Consider the following 21271-nt stretch of genomic DNA (forward strand, 5'->3'; position numbering starts at 1 on the left):
ATAAGTGAGGAAATTGCATACTTTCAGGCGTTTTCTTCAAATTCAATAAACTTTTAACTTTAATAATTAAATTAAATTTGTAACAGTTTTGCATAGCTTTTCGCATTCTAGGGTGGTTAATTCAGATAGAAAAAAATATGTTCAGCACTTACAAAGGCATTTCACTGACTGATCAAGATCACCCCGAAAGTATAATTTTTAATTGTCTATTTAAAATATTATTTATTATAATAAAATGTTTTGCTGTAAAATTTCCACCGCGTTGACTGATGAAAACCATGGTCGTACTTGTTTTAAAGCATTGAATTTAACCATGTCGACAAACATTCAAAAGTTAGGCGCCAAAAACTGCGTACAACAGGAATATAAGTTATTCCGGGTCCACAAATTACGTAACGCTCTAGGGGGAGGGGGGAGTATGACCGAGCGTTACGGTCCATACAAAAATTTTAGGATTTTCATACAAAAAAGCGTTACGGAGGGGGGAAGGGGGGGTCAAAAAATGGCCGATTTTAGCGTTACGTAATAACTGGATGCTGCCTTAATAAATATTGGAATTATTGTTTGCAGTTTTAAATTTTGGGTGACTGGAAAATTCTAGGGGGTGCCACATTTGTTCTAGGGGGTGCCAGGCACCCCTGGAACCCCCCCTAGCTACGCCAGTGTTCATTTATTTATTTACAACGGGAAATACAATGGTTTGAACTTCTCCTGCTGAACTAATGTTTTTTTAAAGGTTTGTTCGATATATATCTTCGAGTATTTGAATTAATTTTAAGATAATTCTATCTAGTTCACTAACATATTTCTAGGGATATTCAGAATGAATTGCTTTAGTTTGCGTTTAAATATAAAGAATGTTGGAGCAGTTTTGATGTTATCAGGAATATTGTTGTATATAATTGGTCCTATGCTCGAGAATCTACGCCGTCCTATCTCCGTTCGGAACTGTTCTCGTCGAAGGTGATGAGCGTACCTGGTACGATGTGGGTGAAGAGCATCTCCAAATGACCAATTGAAATGAATATTCAGCTCATTTATGATTTTATACATGGAAATACCATCTTGAAGCATAATGGATCATTGTCTTAATTCAAGTACCTGTTTTCGCCATCTGATTTAAATGAAATTTCGCGAAGTGAATCGCAATATTTCCGTTTGAAAGAGCTTTTGAAGCACAATTTAATTGATATTCAACGTTATAAACGAAAAACCCTACAGCGACCGAAACATGTTTGTTTACAAAAGGCACTTAGGCCCATGTTACGCTAGATTTCTCAGCTGTCTAATATTTAGTACAGCATTTTTTTTTTGTTGACTGCAATTAAAAATACTTGTCATAAACCGAAAATGAACCAAATTGGTTGGAAGACAACCTGGAAATAACGGTGGGTGTGATGTGGGTAACACCATCAGTCGAAACGCGACTGTAATATAGATTTTTATTCAAATTGATTTTTTCTTGGAAAACCAAAAAATGGTTGCATTAAAACTCGTAGTTAACCTTCCTTCAGTCGCGTGGTTGGCCACCGCCGCCAACCCCACACTAATGCTGAGTACAAAAAGCGAGATTTTTCAACGTGTTGTACAAAATGCAACAGCGCGATGGCTCGGCTCGAGGGTTAACACACATATTTGACTGGCCAGTGGTAACCATTCAAGTCAATTCAGCCCAAGCACTAATAACTTTATTACGTGTGAAAGTTCCAACAGTATTTTTCTTCTATGAAACGGCCCAGCCGGTCCAATTTTTCCCCGACCTAGGCTCCTTATCATATGTTCAGTTGAATTTACTGCATTAAAGCTTCGGCATTCGTACTTGCATCCTACGAACTCTCAGCAGAGAATGAGAGAAAGAAAAAAAGCTCCGATCCTGATACGTAAGTTCCCCCGCAAATGTAGGAGCTCTACCGGTGGTGGTGCGGTTTTGGTACGGGATTTTCACTCTGTTGCTTCTGTCGCGGCAGTAAATACCGAGCGGAGCAGGAGAGCGCTCGCTCTCTCACCAACCACGGCCAGGACCTCCGGATTCGGTTGCAGCTGTCCCGACCCGACTGAGGGCAGACCATCTAAGTGCCAACCGAAGAGGCAAACAGTTTGTTGCTGACTTTTGCCAAGGGAAAGCGTGTTTCCGGTTCCCTTTGCTCGTGAAGTTGTGTCGTGGTGGAATCGATTTCAAAGAAAAAAAAAACGGGAAGATAAATGGATTTGAAGTTTTGGGAAAGGTTCTGACCAAGATCAAAGTGGAAGCGGTTCCCCCTCCTACTTTTGGTTTTCCGTGTGGGTGAAGGAGGATTTGGACTGGTGCTTTATGAAGTGGCAAGTGTGAGTTGTTTAGGATCATGTGGAGATAACATCATTACAGTTGATTGGAAGGTTGGGAAAAAGTTGTGGGAAGTGATTTTGGTGGAATAGTTTGGGAATAGTTTTCTTTAGTAATAAATTTGGATAAGGTTTAGGTTAAAGAAAAATGATTATGAAGAAAAAGGTTTCATTCGACTTCGGATTCGAAGTGGTGATCGTAGCTAGTAAATGTTCCAAATATATTGAAGAATAAGTGATTCTCGGAAGAAGAGAGTTAGCAAATTTTCGTGGCTTACAAAGTCGGAAGTTACAAGAAAGAAAGATAATAAAGCGTGAAACGCGAACTGGTTCAAAATATTTTCAACAAAGATAAATCAGTCTGAAAAGTTTGCGAGGAATTATTCATTATGCTAATGAACCCAGCCAACGGGGGAATTACTTCCACTCGTTGTTTGCCAGGCAATGGAAGTTAACGCCGCTGGAAAACTACGATCGTAAACCAGAAACCGCGAAGTTGTGGTGCAACCTTTGCGAGTAGAAATGGTGAAAAGTGGAAACGGTTCAACTGTACAGAGTGAATAAGAAGTGATAATAAAACTACAATGTTTGAGGATAAATAAAGATAAGGGAAACCATGCGTCTCCATTGGATCGGTGCTGTGTTATCCAGAAAGCAACAAGCTGAGAAGATTGTATGACTCGTAACTTTGAACTTAAGGTCATAGAGTCATCGTCATCCCAAACAGTCGTGAAACCAAAGAAGAAAGTCACCCACAAAGTCACCCGCAAAGAAAAAGGTAATTTGGTATACAGCTGCTGCCAAGTTTCCCAAAGGATTGCATCTCAATCCAGCCAATCGTCGTCCAAGCATTATAGCAGAACCGGTGTCAGGGTGAGGTAATCAGTACAATTCGTAGAAATCGTCATTCGCCGTCGCACAAGTCACTCGGGAGAATTCCTCTTCCAAGGATCGAGAGCAATGTGATTTCCCCTGGATTAGCCTATCCCCTTCTTGAGTTAGCGTACTGCCGGTGAGCTCGAGATGATTTATTCGATGCGCGTAATCGAGCAAAAGTAGGTAAAAAATTTCCAATTTAATTTTATCCCCGTGAGGGTGAGAAAAAAGTGTTTCAATTGAAAACGCAGAAGAAAAAGAGATTTCCTTCGATTCCGCCCGTCCCCTTTGGTTGGATCGTCATAAGCAGCAAGGAGCAGGAAGTGAAAGATTGGCACCTGGTCGGAAGCAAAGGAAAAACGCGTCTGTGAACCAGGTTGAGATTCATTCAACCTCAATGCGGTGAGACGGTGGAAATAGCTTTACGGATTTACGGTGGAGTATCGATGTGAGAAAGGTGTGAATAACAACAAAGCTATAGAAAGATTTTCACTGAAAGGATTTTGGATTTGCTGAACCTGCAGCCAACGCGACAACGGTTGTGACAAATTTTCTTCCCCGTTTTCTTCTGATGATTGGATAAGTATCGGCGTTTAAATGGTGAGTACTTTTTATTTATATAAGAAAACGATATTGTGCACATTTGATTGTTCACAATGTATGAAACTTGAAACTTGAATGCATTAGAGCAAATGTCCTTGTCATTACAAAATTCACTCGTATGGAGACGTCAATACGTCGAGACTCTAGCCGGTTAAGCATCATTTTGTAATGAAAATTTCTTTGACTTCCTTTGGCATAGAATAAATGAAGAACAAACTGAAAGCAGAATGGGTCTCAGCAGCGACTTCACGCCTAACAGAATAAGATAAACACCATTTCCATCCCATCACCAAATCAGTAATCCCCTTTGCATTACCCAAAAGGCGTTTCAGTCAACCAGAGAAGCCACACAGTACACCAATCAATTAATCATCCGATAGCTCCGTTGTCATCAATCAATTTACCATTAGTTCGATTCACCCGAGAGAAAACATCAAACGCCAGCCTAATCGGAACCTCCACGTCAGTCGGTCGATGTCCTATTACGGTAGCTATACCATCAGCTTCAACCAGTTAGAGGTACCCGACCTTATCTCCTTCCTGGTTCCATTTGGTAGCGCAGTTGGAATCACGTGCGTAAACATTCTTTTTCCTGGAAAAGCAGTGGATTGAGTCTGATGAGTGCTTAGGAAAATTACTGAACGTTTCAAAGGATACCATTCCCGCTCTGAAAACTACATTGCAGAGCTAAGTCAAACGCAAAATAATTGACTTTGTCATGCATCTCCATACGATGACGATTTTTTATACAAGTGAAAACCTTGAGAACCATACAATATTTAGGAATACTGTGTTCGGAGAAATTGTTCAGAAGTTCCTCCTCAATCGTACATGGCGAACAATTACATTGTAATTGGCTCATAAATAATTTTGTTTTTCTGATTTTAAAGCTTTCAAGTTCACGTCTTCAACAGAGTTGTTCATATGTATATTTTCTACAAACCTCTCTTGTTAGAAAGTTTTGCACTAGGTGGAGCTATCGTATAATTGATTTGATTTAAAAATATTTCAGTCCAACAAAGCGAAAGTTTTTGTGTTTTCAGCAAAAATGTTTATCTGTTCGTACTTAGTCCAGCAAAGCATTTTTTTAATAGTAAGAAGTTATTCAGATAGGTGGCACAGAGGTGAAACAAATTATGTTCCTAATATCTAGACTTACTAAAGAGATATAAAGTAGGCGTATCGAACAAAACCATTCTATTGTAAAAAACCGGGTTTCGAAAAGGCTTTTGGTTTGAAATAATCGCACTAGATGTCACTGACCCCTAATAACATTTTGATGACCAACTAGTCATAAAACCTTATACATTTTATTTTGATTTTGTGATGGTTAGTTGGGATGTAACTCATGTGACGAATAACTTTTTCTACGTAAAAGGCCTCCTGCAAGAATTTATCTATGAACGTAGAAAACCATTCCCCCGATATTTTTCTATGGAATGTTCTTGGGATTTCTACCAGGATTGATCCAGGATCCAGGAACCAGGATTGATTCTCCCGCGACACCTTTTGGAATGGGTGACAGGATTTCATATGGAAACCCTCCCTATTCCACTCAGAAGTATTCATGGAATTCCTGCAAGTATTACTTAACCCTTTGAAGCCGGAATTTTTCCAAGCATTACCATGGAGATTTTTCTACGTTTTTCTGTAGTTTTGTTGGTCAATAGCATAAAAAGGGTAGAAGATAATGCAACATATTTTTTTCTGTATATCCTAGGTCATCCAAACTGTTCTTGAGTTTAGATTCTAAAGTCTGCGGGTGTAACAGTTACTTCTTTCATTATACAAAGCCACGATTTGTCTATCATGTCCAGTAAGTCTTCTGAAAGTTTAATAGACAGTATCAGATCAGTCGGGATATCCTAGGTCATCCAAACTGTTTTTCAGCTTAGATCCTAAAGTCTACGGGTGAAACGGTAACTTCTTTCATTATACAAAGCTATGATTTGTAATGTATCATGTCCAGTAAGTCTTCTGAAAGGTTAATAGACAGTATTCGATCAGTCGGGATATCCTAGGTTATCCAAACTGCTCTTGAGAATAGATCATAAAGTCTACAGGTGTAACGGTAACTTCTTTCATTATACAAAGCTACGATTTGTAATCTATCATGTCCAGTATGTCTTCTGGAAGTTACAGAGGTTGTTTTTATCAACCCCATGATATCCCAAAAATATATAACAAAACGTATTGTTCCTGTGGCAAAAGCTTTCATCACAAGTGTAGGACCTGTAGCAATGGTCTCAGGAGTAGTCTTGAAATGACTCATGATATGCCAGGGAGATTACAGATTACAGTCTTAAGTCCCTTGTGAGAATAACTACTGTTACTATCAAAAGCTAAACTTCAGGATAATTTGGACGACCCTCAATGTCCCAAAGGTTCATAATAATATATAGTAGACATCAGGTTGATCCAGTCACCGCGATTAATTATGAAACGTTACTCAGTATGTCAGATATAGCTATAATGTTACGGGTGTAGACCTGAAGTTCTGAACTCAAAGATTGTTTGGCTGACCTGGATCATTCTCATAGTGTCTCTCAATGACATTTTAGATTTCAAGTGCTTCACGGATCTTAGCAGGTTATGCTATGCTATTATTTATGGTGAAAACACATAAAGTTTTTCTTGTAGATTTGAAGGACTTCAATATAGAATAGTTTGGACGAAACTGGATGTCCCAAAGGTTTATTATAAGCTGGTAAACTTCAGATTGATCCAGTAACCACGGATAAATATGCAACGTTACTCAGTATAGCAGATATGGCTTTTGTTACGAGTGTAGACCTGATGTCCTGAACTCCAAGTTAGTTTGGCTGACCAGAAATGTCCTTGTTGTGTCTTCAAATGACATTTGAGATTTCACGAGCTACGCGTATCCCCGCAGATTATGCTATGGTATTATTTATGGCGAAAACACAAAAATTTATTCTTGTAGAACTGAAGGACTTCATTATAGAACAGTTTGAACAACCCTGAATGTTCTAAAGGTTTATAATAGGCTAGTAGACTTCAGATTGCTCCAGTAACTGTGGTTGATTATGCAGCGTTACTCAGTATAACAGATAGACCTGATGTTCTGAGTTCCAAGGTATCCCTGTAGTGTCTCTAAATATCAGTTGAGATTTCAAAAACTTTGCGTATCCCAACAGATTATGCAATACTATTATTTATGGCGAAAACACAAAAAAATATTCTTGCTGATTTGAAGGACTTCATTATAGAAGAGTTTGGACGACCCTGAATGTCCCAAAGGTTTATAATAAGCTTGTATACTTCAGATTACTAAAGTATCTGCGGTTGATTATGCAACGTTAGTCAGTATAACAGATATGGATATTTTTACGAGTGTAGACTTGAAGTTCTGAACTCCAGAGTAGTTTGGTTGATCTGGAATATACCTATAGTGTCTATATGTAGATGTCAAGAGCTTCACGGACCCCAGTAGGTTATGCAATGCTATTATTTGTGGCGAAAATACTTAAAATTATTCTTGAAGATTTGAAGGACTTCACTATATGATAGTTTGGAACACCTAAAACATCCCAGAATATGAAACACCTTTCGATATTCTTGACAAAGGCTAAATGAATACATATAAACGTAACCCACATCCAAGTTGAGTTCTTGAACAACTGGTGTGTAAATTATTTTATTTTTCCCAATTTCATAGCGTTCAGGATGTTCTAGGTTATCAATGAAGTCCCAAATACAAATATTCCCATTTTTGCCTAATACAGGACTTAATTTGCAACAACTTTGCCGTAGACAGTATTCTGTTTCAACGAATGGGTGAATTTGTACAGCCGTTTTTATGTTGGGGTCATATATGACCCCCCCTGCTCCAAAGGGTAAAGGGAATTATCTAGAAAATCTCCCGAAATTCTTTCAAGAGTTCCAAGGTGTTCTTGAATTAATTCCTTCATAGATTCCTACAGAATAACTGTATATGTTCTTGGGATTGCTTCAAAGATTCCTACCTATTATTTTTGGAAAATTTTAATTCTTTTCTTCTTCCAAGGAATCTTGGAATGAGGGTATTCCCAGTACGATATAGCTTCCGATATCTTTGCATTGTTTCCTCCCAAGAACCCTTAGGGGGTTTCTTCTGAAATTCCTTCATAAATTCCTCCCGGCGGGGATTCCTACCTAGACTGTTTATGGAATTTATTCAGGAACTCCTTCAAAATTCTTCCATGGATTCCTGCCGGCATTCTTTGGCGTTTCCACTTGGATTATTTTAGAAAATCCTCCCGGTAATGCTTCATTGATATCTTCCGGGATTAACTATTTCTTCTGAAATTTCATCAAAAACTTCTCCTGGATTTCCGTCAGGTGTTCTTTCAGGGATTCCATGAGATATTCCTAGCAAGATTCCTCCCAGGATTTTTATAGATAATTAATATGGGATTTCACCCGGGATTTCAAAAATTATTGCTCCTGGGATTCCTCTATTATTTTCTCTATTGACTTCTATCGCAAATATCTCCATTAACTCTTCCCGCAATTCCTCCTGAGATTATTTAAGGGATCCCGACAGGGACCTTTGGGGACCCCTGTAGGATTTTTTCATGAAATCCTCCCGGTATTCCTTCAGGGATTTCCCTCAAAATTCCTTCAGGGATTCTCTCAAAACATTCTCAAGGTTTCATCCTGACATTCTTTCAGATATTATTTTGGGGATACTCTCGTGATTACTCAAACGATTTCTTCCATGATTCCTTCAGGGATTCTGCTGAGATTCCTTCCGATATTTTATAATTGGTTTCTTTTGGAACTTTGAGGTTCTTTTTTGAAAATTCCCTTTCCATTCATCCCTTCCGGAATTATCCTGAGATTTTTCCAGGATTTCTTTCAAGGATTGCTTCATGTTTCTTTCAGGAATTCTATCAGGATTTCTATCAGGGATTCCGGCTTTATGCTTACCGTGCCTTTGCCGTGCGGCTTTATGCTTACCGTGCCTAGGAATGAATGGCTAGGGGGGTCTAATAAAAACCTAACCGCTAACGGAGCCTGTGGAGTACTAGGGCGTCCTCCACAGTATGTAGCCCTTACTGCGCTAACCGGAGCAATGGTGCAGTGGACCTTGTGTTTCTCCGAGACAATCGGCTGCCTTTCTTTAGTCTCACTTGAGGCTAAATAAGGGCGGGATTATGAAGATGTTGTTAATTAGTTTAAATTTTCACCTATATGGTTTCGCATTAAGCGATTTACACAGTGTATTCTGTGTATCCTCGCCTTTGGCGTTTTCCAATCGATACCGATTTGGTTTTATTGTTGCTGTTCTTTGTTGTGCTGTTGTTCCGAAGAGTTTAATCTTACCTAGTTTGGGTAGTGGCTACGGTTAGGATAGCTCAGATCAATCTTCAGCATAAAAGAACAGCAACGACCAATCTTTGCAGACTTATGCAAAATGGTACAGCAATAGTGGCCTTGGTACAAGAACCTTACTTTCGTAAGGGAAATTTCTATCTAGGGAACCTTGTGAGACCGGTTTTTTGCTACTTTCAGTAACAATGAAATGACAAGCTCACGTGTCATGCCTCGAGCCTGTGTGCTTGTCAACAACGCAATAGTTCCTACACTCATCTCTGAACTAACGATCAGAGATGTATGTGCTATCACAATTGATGTATCTGTTGGAAACCTCAACAGGAAATACGTACCGTCAAGGTGCCATTCACCGTGGGGGCTCCATTCACCGTGTGCCTTCGAATATTTTTTCATTATTTCCATATTATGATTGAATGATATGACAATTTCCCTTCAATTTCACCAATACAAAAACCCGCTGCTTTGTTTCCTTCCCGCCCACGCTGTCCTTCATGAATTGCAATCGCATTTTCCACTCCAACTGTCTCCGACTGTTTTTTTTTTTTGTTCAGGTTCATCTCACCGTCCGGTCCCACGAACGCGAAGTGCCGTTTTGAAGAGGTGGGCGTCCTCATAAGAGGATAAGAGGTTGATTATGCGGAATTCTCATATTTTCAAGCTAGTGTGAGCTTTCCCAGGGATGGAAGGGTGATTCGTGGAAGGCAACAATGGCTGCTTGGAATCATCCCGTGGTCGTACAGCATTGTCTGTTTTTTTTTTACGATTTGGTTTTACAAGAACCGTGCATCAACAGTCGGAAATGAAATGATTATATATGCTTGGAAGATAGGTATGATGCCATTTTCTAGGTAATTTGATTTGCATTTAGTGGAAGTGAAAATTGTCAAGAGAGATCGTTGCCCTATTCCTTTACACTTATTTGTATTCAACCAGAGTTGAAGGACATCATATCATTGTTCCGTTTTACGAGAATTGATTCCCACTTGGAAATAATCTGCTGCAGACAAGCACTATTAACGGAATTAAAGGCATAAGCCTTTGAAGGAAGTGATAACCTGCATACACAAGTAGGTATTTCCATCCCGATAATAAATGCTTCGGACAGAAATCTGATGGTCTCATTATAGCACGAGCAAACTAGACTATTGGACAGACAGACTCCCTGCTGCATAGAGAAGTTTTTGTGTGTGTTGAATACTAAACAGCCAATAAGCGGCTCCAAGAAATAAGTCAGCATTGGTGTAGATAAAAGAGGGGGGGGGGGGGGGGCTCAAACTCTGTATCAGAATCGGCTATTTAAGCCACAGATTTTTTTGCTTAGTTAAGATGTGCATAGTTTTTTTTTTGCAATTTCTTATCGTAACAGGCTCTTTTACCTCACGGAAATTTGACTGGAAAAAGCCTACTTTCCCACACCAAATTAGCAGTGCTGTAATGGTTCATTACAACAATGGTTTTGGTTGCGTAGTGATCAACTTCTCAATGCTCCCTGGACGCAGTTTAGAAAACTTGTTACACCTGCACAGTATAACCTGGTGTGATCAGACATGCTTAAGGCTATGGACATGATTGGATATGGACATCAGTGTGCAGATTAATGAAAAAGTTTTGTAAAAACTATCCTCAAGCGCGGAAATTTATTTGCAAAAAAACGTTGTACGCAACTCGGTATAGAACTCGATTTGAAATTATTCAACCCGGCAAGCCTCATTGAATACATATACGACTCGTGCTGTAAAAATCTTCATTCTGCTTCTTGTTGCGTAAACTACTATTATGCAATTCAGTATCATAATTTCTATTTTATACTACTCATTTCGGTATCATAATGACCTACTTTTTCGTACCTGTTCATTATGTTACTGAAATGAGTTGCATAATGTTCATTATGCAACTCAATTGAGTTGTATAAGGAAAAAAAAAAATCATTGCATACAACTTTGTATGAAACTCGTTGCAAAACTCGATTTTTCAGAACTCTTCGTATTTATAAAACTCGGCAAGCCTCGTATATTTGGATAAATACGATGAGTGCTGAAATCATCGAATTTTGCAACGAGTTGCATATACAATATTTTTTTTTATCTGTATTAACGAGGTTTTTAGCCCTAGGCTAGTTCATCTCGGGACCCACGCTTTACTTCCCTTCCGGATGGGCAATAATACACTATTTTATAACAAAATAAATTTCTATGGGCGTAGCCAGAAAGAGAATTGGTTAGTACACTTTTATTACGAAATAAACATTATTGTTATAAACACACCGTCTCCGTTACGATATGTTTATCTTGATAATAAAAATTTAAATTGCTTTAGTATTTTTGCAGTCGTGCAGTTATGAAGATTGTCTGTCAACTTTAATACTATTCATTTTCGATATTTTAACCTTTAAGGACGCGCGCCTGTTTGATGCTAAAACTGAACAGCGATGGTGCTATCCCGACTAGAAAAATATATCAAGTTTATAACACATTGTGTTATGATGATATGATTTTTTTCCTTAACTTATTTTGTTATAAACTAGATGCAGGATGATGTTAAAATAACTAAAACTGTAACAAAAAGTACACCGGTCTAATCAAAATAATAACCTATTTTGTTATAATCAGAACAAAATTATAACACAATATGATATAAATTTTAGCTTCAAGAAAACTAGTTTCTATCATATTTTGATACAATTGTGTAAAATGATGTTCTGAATGTCAAAAAATCAGAACTCAATTATTTCACAATGAGTTATTGAACAACATTTATAACATAATATGATACAATTGAGTTATAATATTGTTAAACACCAATGATGTTAAACATGATTATATCATAATGAGTTATACATATCATAGTTTGTTATAATTATGTTATATATTTGTTAGAATCTTCTAGTCGGGATAAACAACATCGCGCATCCTGAAGGGTTAAATAAATCTTTCGAAGTTAGATTTATGTGTAGGTTCTTTATGTAGATGAAATCCAAAGCTTTTGACATGATACAGGAATGTAGAGGAAAGTGGTAATATGCGCCCCCTAAGCAAACCTGGTTGAATAACTATTACGAAGATGATTTTATGGGTGCCTTGCGTTTTGGAAGATAGTTTATCATTTTGACTAAAAGACGTCAACTTTTGGCCCTGGTGATATCAAATTTACCGAATCAAATATACCATTTTAAAAATATTACATTGAGGTGCTGTTGGGGTGAAACGTACCTTGAGGTGGAACAAACGACTTCTGGCATTCCCAGATTTGTATTCTAATAAAATACCAGGGGCTCCATCTAACTTTTCACGACAACAATGGAAAGCATAGGAGGCGAATGGTAGTTAATGGGTTAACTTCCGTGTTTGAAGCGCACGCGTTAGAGAATCACTCCATATGTGTATAATAATCGTTTTTCACGCTTTTCCTTCGACTTTTCTTGTAATTCTTGGGCTCTATAGGCTCAACTTCACGTAAAGTTTACAAGCATCTGGAGGAAAATTCATTTGCATAATGAAACTCTTCTGAAAGCGCTTGAATCCACATGAGTATTCCTTAAACTCTCTGTAACACCCCTAAAAACCTTTTAATAACCCTGAAATCCCCTGAAACGCCCCTAAAACTCCTTAAAACAATTGGAACTCCCTGGAACACCCATAGAAACCACTGGAACACCACTAAAATCCCTTGTAGAGCCCCCTGTAATGCCCCTGAAATGCCCCTGAAACGCATCTGAAACTCCTGGAAATATCTGGAAAACCCCTGAAACCCCTTGGAATATCCCTGGAACACCTCGAAAACCCTTAGAATGCTATTCAAACCCCTTGACATTCTTGGAACGCCTCTTGTAACTCCTTGAAGTCTCAATGAACACCCTTGAAATTCCTGGAATGCTCCTGAAATCCCATGGAACACCCCAAGTAGCACCTGCAACTAAAATAGAAATGATCATCGTTGCAAACATGTTGCAACTGAGTTTCCATGAAACAACGGATGTTAAAATCATGTTGTTAAAGCCAAACTGTGGTATAACATATTTATAACAACTAGCGCAATGTAAATAAACGTCATCGTTAGTTGAAACTTGCGAAACCAATTTGTAACTGAGGTATAATCTGATTGTTTCAACGAATCTTAGTTACGATCGTTTACAAACCAAAACAACCAAAACATTGATACTGATTGTTATAAACATGTTTACTTGGAACTAATTTAGAACATAACGAAAAATTTTGACAGAAGGGATGGAAGCTGCAAAATGTGCGACAAAAGGTTTTTGAAATCATAAAAATAATAAAATGAGCTATAAAAACTTTAATGTTTCCAAAAAAACGAAGTCATGTAAAAATAAAATGTATCATTTACTTCATAAATTTTTCAACATATTCTATATTTTTATTGAATTAAAGTGGTTAAAAAATTAATTGGTGGTAAAACATTTTTGTTTCATTAAAAAAATGCAAGTAGATTTTCATATTTAAATAATTGATTCATTATTATACCATAGTTGCTCCATATTAAATTGAAATAACATCATAAACATCAGTAAATTGTTCAATAAAGAATTCATACATTATACCATTCCTTCTTCAAACCAAGAAGAATAGACAAGCACTGGTAAATGCTCCATTTGTTGTTAAATTATGCACTATTTACGTAGTACAGGACGACTGGTACCACTGGAAGGGTTTGAATACATGTTACATTCGAACTAGATAGTGGTGCTCCGAAGCTTCCTATAAATATCTGGCGAAAAGATGCAGCATTCCGTTGGCTTAAATTTTGACATTTTTTCGAACCAACTTTGATTCCTAATCAGGCAAAATGTCAGACACAGCATTCCGTTTTTAAATATATGGTACGGAAGTTTTATCATCTTCTTTGGGTCATTACAACGAAACAGGAGTTCTACAAGCACTTCCACAGTTGCTGGCAGCATAATTAGATAAATTGAGAAATAGTCATAAGGTATTTGGAGGCTATCCATAAATTACGTAATAGTATGAAGTGAGAGGGGGATTGAGAAATCTTATGCTCCGTACTAAAATATTTGGGGTTTCCTAAAAAAAAATAAAGGAAGGGATGTCCAAAAAATGATCAAATTCCTTTACGTTATAAGTGGATATCCCCTTAATTGTCGTCGAGAAGTAAACGTCCAAGTGTTTACATTTTTTGGTTGTTTATGGCCTACCGTGTGAAGCAATGTTGTCCTAGACATAATTTAGCAAGTAAAAATTCTAAACTAATTTTCAGCATTTTACGGGTGCATTTAATAAGCTGCTGAAATGAACTCAGTCAAAGCAATATGGCGCGTACATTTTTACTACAAATGTCTAAATTTTCACTCGCAAAATGATGAGTAGACTGAGGCGCGTTGAAAATACTGAGCCAGAATGCATGATTGACCAATAAATCAGGAGCGGCACAAAAATTTACGTTCTCGTTCAGCCTTTTTTTGCAGTTAATTTTACCCACACAATTATTAATCACATTGATGAAACTGTTGACACATAATCACTGGCAGAGACGAATGTGATGACTAGCTGACTAGTTGTCGAATCGGTCACAATTTGTAAGGCGACCATGAGTTGTATCTCGGTTGTAAATCGATTGCGAATTAAAACCGTTTATAACTCGAATGGATGTTTTATATTGGCTCCACCTCTTGCGCTTTTTTCGTTGCAATTTAGTCGTTAATAAGACGATTGGTACAAAGGGCACAACATCCAATGTAGTTGCATTTAAATTATAGGAACTTATTAACGTCCAAGTGTGTTGCTTGGGACCCCTGTAATAACCTCTGAATCCTCCTACAGCCCATGAAGTCAATTTGAATGCTTCTGAAATCCCCTGCAACACCCCTGAAACCCCTTGAAAACCACTATTACGAATCTGAAACCCTCTGGAATACACATCCCAAGTTAATATCCCATTGCTGATTAGTTGTGTTTGATATTTATGATGGTTTTATTACAGCAGCAACTAAAACACACAATTTATCACTCCGTTCTTTCAACAAAACTGTTGATGGGGGGGTTTTATAGTATTCTCGATCTCATCCATAAAACCAGAATTTAAGAGTAAACAAAATTCTCCGATATTGGCAATTCATAACCGTTTTGAACTAGCGATACAACTGTCAGAACTCTTTACAAAGAGTTTGGTGTTTTATTCTTTTAGTTACAATATCTATTGGTAGCAATTATTAAGTTATGACAACACTTGGTCATCTTGCTGACATTCGATTTTAGCTTAATATGGATGTCGCCATATTAACCCTCTAATACCCAACCCCGCCTTTAGACGGGGTATAGTTTGAGCATTTTTGTAATTTTAATTTAATGGAAATTAAATTCTTAATATTGTTTGCTGATATTTAGGACTGTTCTGCATATATCAAAGCGTATTTTCATTTTTTTAGAGAACATTGAAAAATTGATTTTGAGTCACTTTCCAGAAGTCATCGTTTATTTTGTATTGAATCGCTACAATTAACATATATTAAATCTTTCCCAAACCATTCTATCATAATAAAATAGTTTGAGGGAGTCGAATACACTCTAAAACTATTTTCCATAAAATTACACGGAGAATAAAATATTCCATGAAGAAAATTTAAATCAAAAATATTTCAACAATGATCATAAAATCTCAAAATGTTTTCGTATAAAAAAATCCGTATCCCAAAAAGGCTTCCAGGGAAAAAATATAAAAATTAAAGTGTAGGGATGTTCAAAAATAAAAATAAGACAAATTAAAAACCGAAAATCTCAAAATCGAGAATTTATAAGAAGCATCTTCCAAAACAAGTTTGAATCGATTTTAGATGACGAAAAATAAGATTTAGATCCAAATAAAAAAAAAATGGGCATTGGAGGGTTAACAATGTCTTGTATTGTCTTCTAGAGTTTTTATTTTGCAAAGTCAAGAAAATTTATATGTCGCAAGACATGGCCCAGAAGACAAATTCATAAGTTAGTCACTTCTGACCATAAATCCGCCTTGACCGATCTGGACAATTTTCTTTAGCAAACAATGGGGTAAACATTTGGTTCGATTCGTGTTAAAATCCGAAAAATCGGCCAATAGTAAGTGCCTTAAAAATGAGTGAAGTTTTTTGCGCACAGACATACATACATACATACACTCCCGATCAAAAGTTTGGGGTCAACCCCTCAAAAACATGTTATTTTTTTTTTTACTCCCATATTATCTTCGCCAATTTGCGTTCGATTTCAAAACCCTACGTTTCATTCAAAAGATAAAAAGTCAAAGAAACTATGAACATGATTTAACCGTTATGTGTCCGACAAACTTTTTGCTTTTTTCTACACCGTGTATTTAAAACGGGTGCTGGGTACCCGGGTACCCTGTTGGTCACATAAGGGTTAAGGTGATTATAGAAAGAAGCCACACCTCAAATTTTCAAGAGCACAAATCTGAAAAACGAAATGTCGCTAAGCGCTGAAAAGTTAATCGATTGGTCGGCCGCTGGTGGTGACCAATCGATCAACTTTTCTGTGCAATTCGTCTTTTGGTTCTTCAGATTTGTGCTCTTGAAAATTTGAAGTGTGGCTTCGTCATATATTCACCTTAATAGAAACTTTTTCAAAAAAATTTGTATGTAAACTTATCAGAAAGTTGCCAAATTTTCCAAAAAAAATAATATAAACTTACGGCAGTGTCGCTGGAAATTGGGTCGACCAAATTTTAAGATGAGAGCGGTAATATAACCCATTTTCTATTAGCTTTCAACTGCTTTTTACAGAACTTAGCTAAAAAATCTAGAAAAAAAGTTATTAAGTAAATTAACTCTTCATGTCATCGACCAAAAGTTTGGGGTCACCCCTCAATATGATGTATCAGCCAAAAGTTTGGGGTCACTTTCGTAAAACTTTGATGATATCTTCTTCATCTATAGTTCAATTTTAATTCTTTTTGGCTCATATCAAAGATAATTAACTAAATTTACGTTTGATGTCTTCAACTTAATGTATTTAACGATTTTTGTATATAAAAATGTTAGGTAAAGTTAACACATTTCATCACATTCCAAAACATGAGGCAACTTTACGTTGAGTTATTGTAAGTAAATTTCAACAAATACGTGTGGTTCAATGTCTATGCAGTCAGTATCATTCATTATGTTTCAAATAAGCCAAGAAGAATTAAAATTGATTGAAAGATGACAAAGATATCAACAAATCACTTTTCCATGTTTTACGATAGTGACCCCAAACTTTTGGCCGATAACACCAAGGATTAACTTACTTAATAACTTTTTTTCTAGATTTTTTAGCTTAGTTCTGTAAAAAAGCAGTTGAAAGCTAATAGAAAATGGGTTATACTACCGCTCTCGTCTTAAAATTTCCACCCAATTTCCAGCGACACTGCCGTAAGTTTATATTAATTTTTTAGAAAATTTGGCAACTTTGGGTTAAGTTCACATACAATTTTTTTTGAAAAAGGTTCTTTTAAATCATGTTCAAAGTTTTTTTTAACTTATTATCTTTTCAATGAGACCTAGGGTTTTAAAATCGGACGCAAATTGGCGAAGATATGGGCCCAAAAAAATGACATGTTTTTGAAAGGGTAACCCCAAACTTTTGATCGGGAGTGTACACACAAACTGACATCATCTCTATTCGTCGAACTGAGTCGATTGAAATATGTGCCTTGACACTCCAAGCTCTTCATCGAAAATTCGTTACTTGAGTGAACACATAGCCATCTTGGTGTACGAGAAAGGCCAAAAGATGTTGACCATTAGTATGGGACACGCTTGTATGGAAAAATAAATCCTCGCTCCAGTCGACTTTTTAGATCCCATTTAGGTCCCATATGATCTGTACAAAATTTCAGCGCAATCGGTGAAACTATAATTTAGCGCAAGCGGTTCAAAGTTTTCATAGGATTTACTTTGGGAAAAGTTACACTTTCAAACAAAAAAATCCTAGAGGTCACCCTTTGTCTCCTTAATTCGAATCAACCAATGCTTCTTGTAGAAAAATCATTTATGAAACTTTCCTTCTAAGACCACAAAACGATTGGATGCTTGTGAAAAAAGTTATTGATTTATTACCGATTAGTGATGCAACGAACGGCTTTTTGTTTTGTTTTATCAGCAGCAGTCGGTAATAAATCAATAACTTTTTCCACAAGCACCCAATCGGTTTGTGGTCTTCGAAAGAAAGTTTCATAAATGATTTTTCTACAAGAAGCATTGATCTTCAAATCGATTAAGGAGACAAGGGACGACCTCTGGGATTTTTTATCTGAAAGTGTAACTTTTCCCATAGTAAATCCTATGAAAACTTTGAACCGCTTGCGCTAAATTATAGTTTCACCAATTGCGCTGAAATTTTGTGCAGTTCATATGGGCCTTAAATGGAATCAAAAAAGTTGACTGGAGCGAGAATTTGATGTTTGTCCCATACTATTGACCATGCGTCACTTCTACCAACTATGCCTCTTAAGAAAATTAAAAGCATTCAAGACAAAGAATGATTATAATTTTCCACAAATAACGTCGTACGACCAAAAATGTGAGCAGCGAAGCGGTTCCCAAATCTTCTTTTTATTATACTCAAACAAAGGATGCGCCCACGTTAGAAAAAGCATTCCCATTTCTTCGAGAGAAAATGCTGCACCATTTAGTTTTTGCTAATGATGTTAGACCGTTGAACCTGGCTGACATGGGTGTGCTAAAAATAGTCAAGAGATCCTTCCGGCTGGTATTATTTAAAGGAGCAACGACAAAAACTTGAGTGCACTAAAACCAGTTTTTTATGAAGATACAATTTGATTAATGGAATGTTGTGTAATGAAGGGTTCTCATTGGCAGCCTATTTAATGCACCCATAGATAACGAAAGTGCACCATAGAAAAACAAAAATGCACCATAAATAATTAAGTAATGTACCGATAAAATGCACAGCATTCTCCATAAATAAATATAAATGTTCCATAATAAATTAAAAATGTAGCGGTAAACCAAAAAAATTTCTAGTTAAAAATGAAACATTGTATCAATAAAAAATTAAATAAAACACCATAAACAAATAAGTTTGCTCCATAAAAAATAATAAAAATATCCATAAATAATGAACATTTGCTCCATAATTATACCATATTTGCTCCATAAAAAATTGAAATTGCACCATAAATATAATCAAATTGCACCATAAACAAATTGTAAATTTCACCACAAAGAATGTAAAAGCTACATAAATTTAATCTTATTGTACCATTGCTGCAGTGTCCAACGACATATAGTTTTAGGATGTGGATGGGATAATGTTAATATGAAAAGTAAGAAGAAAATAAACAGAAACCATGTACCGAAGCACGCATCTATGATAGAACGACTTAAAAGATGGAAACACTATGAATGCAATTTACCGGATAATCGCTTGCTGTTCGAACTCGCTAACGCTCACGGGATAACATCTCTGTTTGCATTATACCGGGCAAATTCATGGATTTGTGGATTACCTATAACCGAATCGGCACAGTTACAACGCATCCACAGGCTATGCCGCATGTATTAAAAGAATCCGCATTTTGAAAGAAGGGTTAACCCTTGGAGTTTACATAATATGTAATGTAAATATATTATATTTATTAATGATTTCAATTTGATCGGAAAAATTATCAAAAAATTAATCCATGTTTTATATAATTATGAAATAAACTAAGTATCCTGATAACAACTGACGTTCTTTTTATTAGATTCTTTTTAGATTATCAGGAGGAGCAGAAAACGGGTTTGGTGGTCTAGTGGCTACCGCTTCTGATTCGTATGCAGAAGGTCATGGGTTCAATCCCTGGTCCGTTCCTTTCATCCTACTTTATATCTTTCTATCCACTTTCTCTCGCTCTCTCTTCTCTACATATACAACTAATGTATATTCATATGTTCATAGTCTTCACTAGAACCAGAAACGAATTGGAAAAAAGTCGTTTCCCTCATTTCCAACTTCTTCTCACAGCACAGTATATATAACTCCTACAAGTTATGCAACCAAAGCGTGCTGTGCCGCTTGACCTTATTCACCTTATTCACCACACAATCTATCACGAACACTATAAAAATAACCCCTATCCATGGATCGCATCCGTGCTGGTTGTGGGGATGCAGAGGTGATCTCGGTCTTTAGTAGCAACAACCAGCACACTAGAATGTTAGAACATTCCTTTCCCTTCCTAACTGACTATAAGGACGTGGCCGGCGCCGTTATTGATCAAGAATGTATGAGCTGCTTAAATTGCACTTTTAGAATAAGTGGAGTGTCCCAGCCCTTATTCATTTTGATCCCAGTGCAATTGGTACCAGCTCAGATCAATCACGGAGGAGCAACCATTGACATGTATAATCAGATTTGATTTTTTTTTTTAAATTTAGGCAGAAGGTGCAGAATATAGCCTTTTAAATTCCACATATTACTATATTCTTACATATTTCCAGTGCTACTAGCCATTGAAATACTGCTAATGATGCAGAATTTGATTAATTTTTGTAGATTTTGCATTCTTTGAGGTAAAATTTATAGTTTGTTAATGGTGCAATTTGATGATATTTATGGTGCAATTTTAATTTTTTATGGAGCAAATATGGTATAGTTATGGAGCAAATGTTCATTATTTATGGATATTTTTATTATTTTTTATGGAGCAAACTTATTTGTTTATGGTGTTTTATTTAATTTTTTATTGATACAATGTTTCATTTTTAACTAGAAAATCTTTTGGTTTACCGCTACATTTTTAATTTATTATGGAACATTTCTATTTATTTATGGAGAAAGCTGTGCATTTTGTCGGTACATTGCTTAATTATTTATGGTGCATTTTGATTTTCCTATGGTGCATTTTGTAATTATTATGGCCGCAATAACCTTTTACCGTTCTCATTATAGGATACGGGTGTTAGAAATCTAAGATGGCCGCCACAATGGTCGCATTGCAATTCAAATAAATTTTTAATAGAGCACTGAGCACTGAGATGAGAAGCAGTTGTGCTAAGAAAAATAGCATTGCTAAAAAAAAATATATTAAAGCATGTTAAAATTTTGCTGCGAATTTGTATCTCTCCACCGATGATGGAGAAATAATCAAAGTTTTTAAGTGATCATACATTCAGCTCTACAAA

The 21271-nt window shown here is 36.5% G+C and overlaps 1 protein-coding gene across 1 annotated transcript in view; it reads left to right on the forward strand.

The window, feature by feature from the left end:
• The first annotated feature begins 1947 nt into the window (after positions 1-1947).
• Positions 1948-21271, forward strand: part of LOC109399688 (uncharacterized) — a 235566-nt gene continuing 216242 nt past the window's right edge. Inside the window, exon 1 of the mRNA XM_019672199.3 lies at positions 1948-3798. The gene's annotated coding sequence lies outside the window, so the exon portion shown is untranslated. The remainder of the gene's footprint in view (positions 3799-21271) is intronic.

The sequence above is a fragment of the Aedes albopictus genome, chromosome 3 (genome assembly GCF_035046485.1).
Source record: "Aedes albopictus strain Foshan chromosome 3, AalbF5, whole genome shotgun sequence".
In the NCBI taxonomy this organism is placed as follows: domain Eukaryota; kingdom Metazoa; phylum Arthropoda; class Insecta; order Diptera; family Culicidae; genus Aedes; species Aedes albopictus.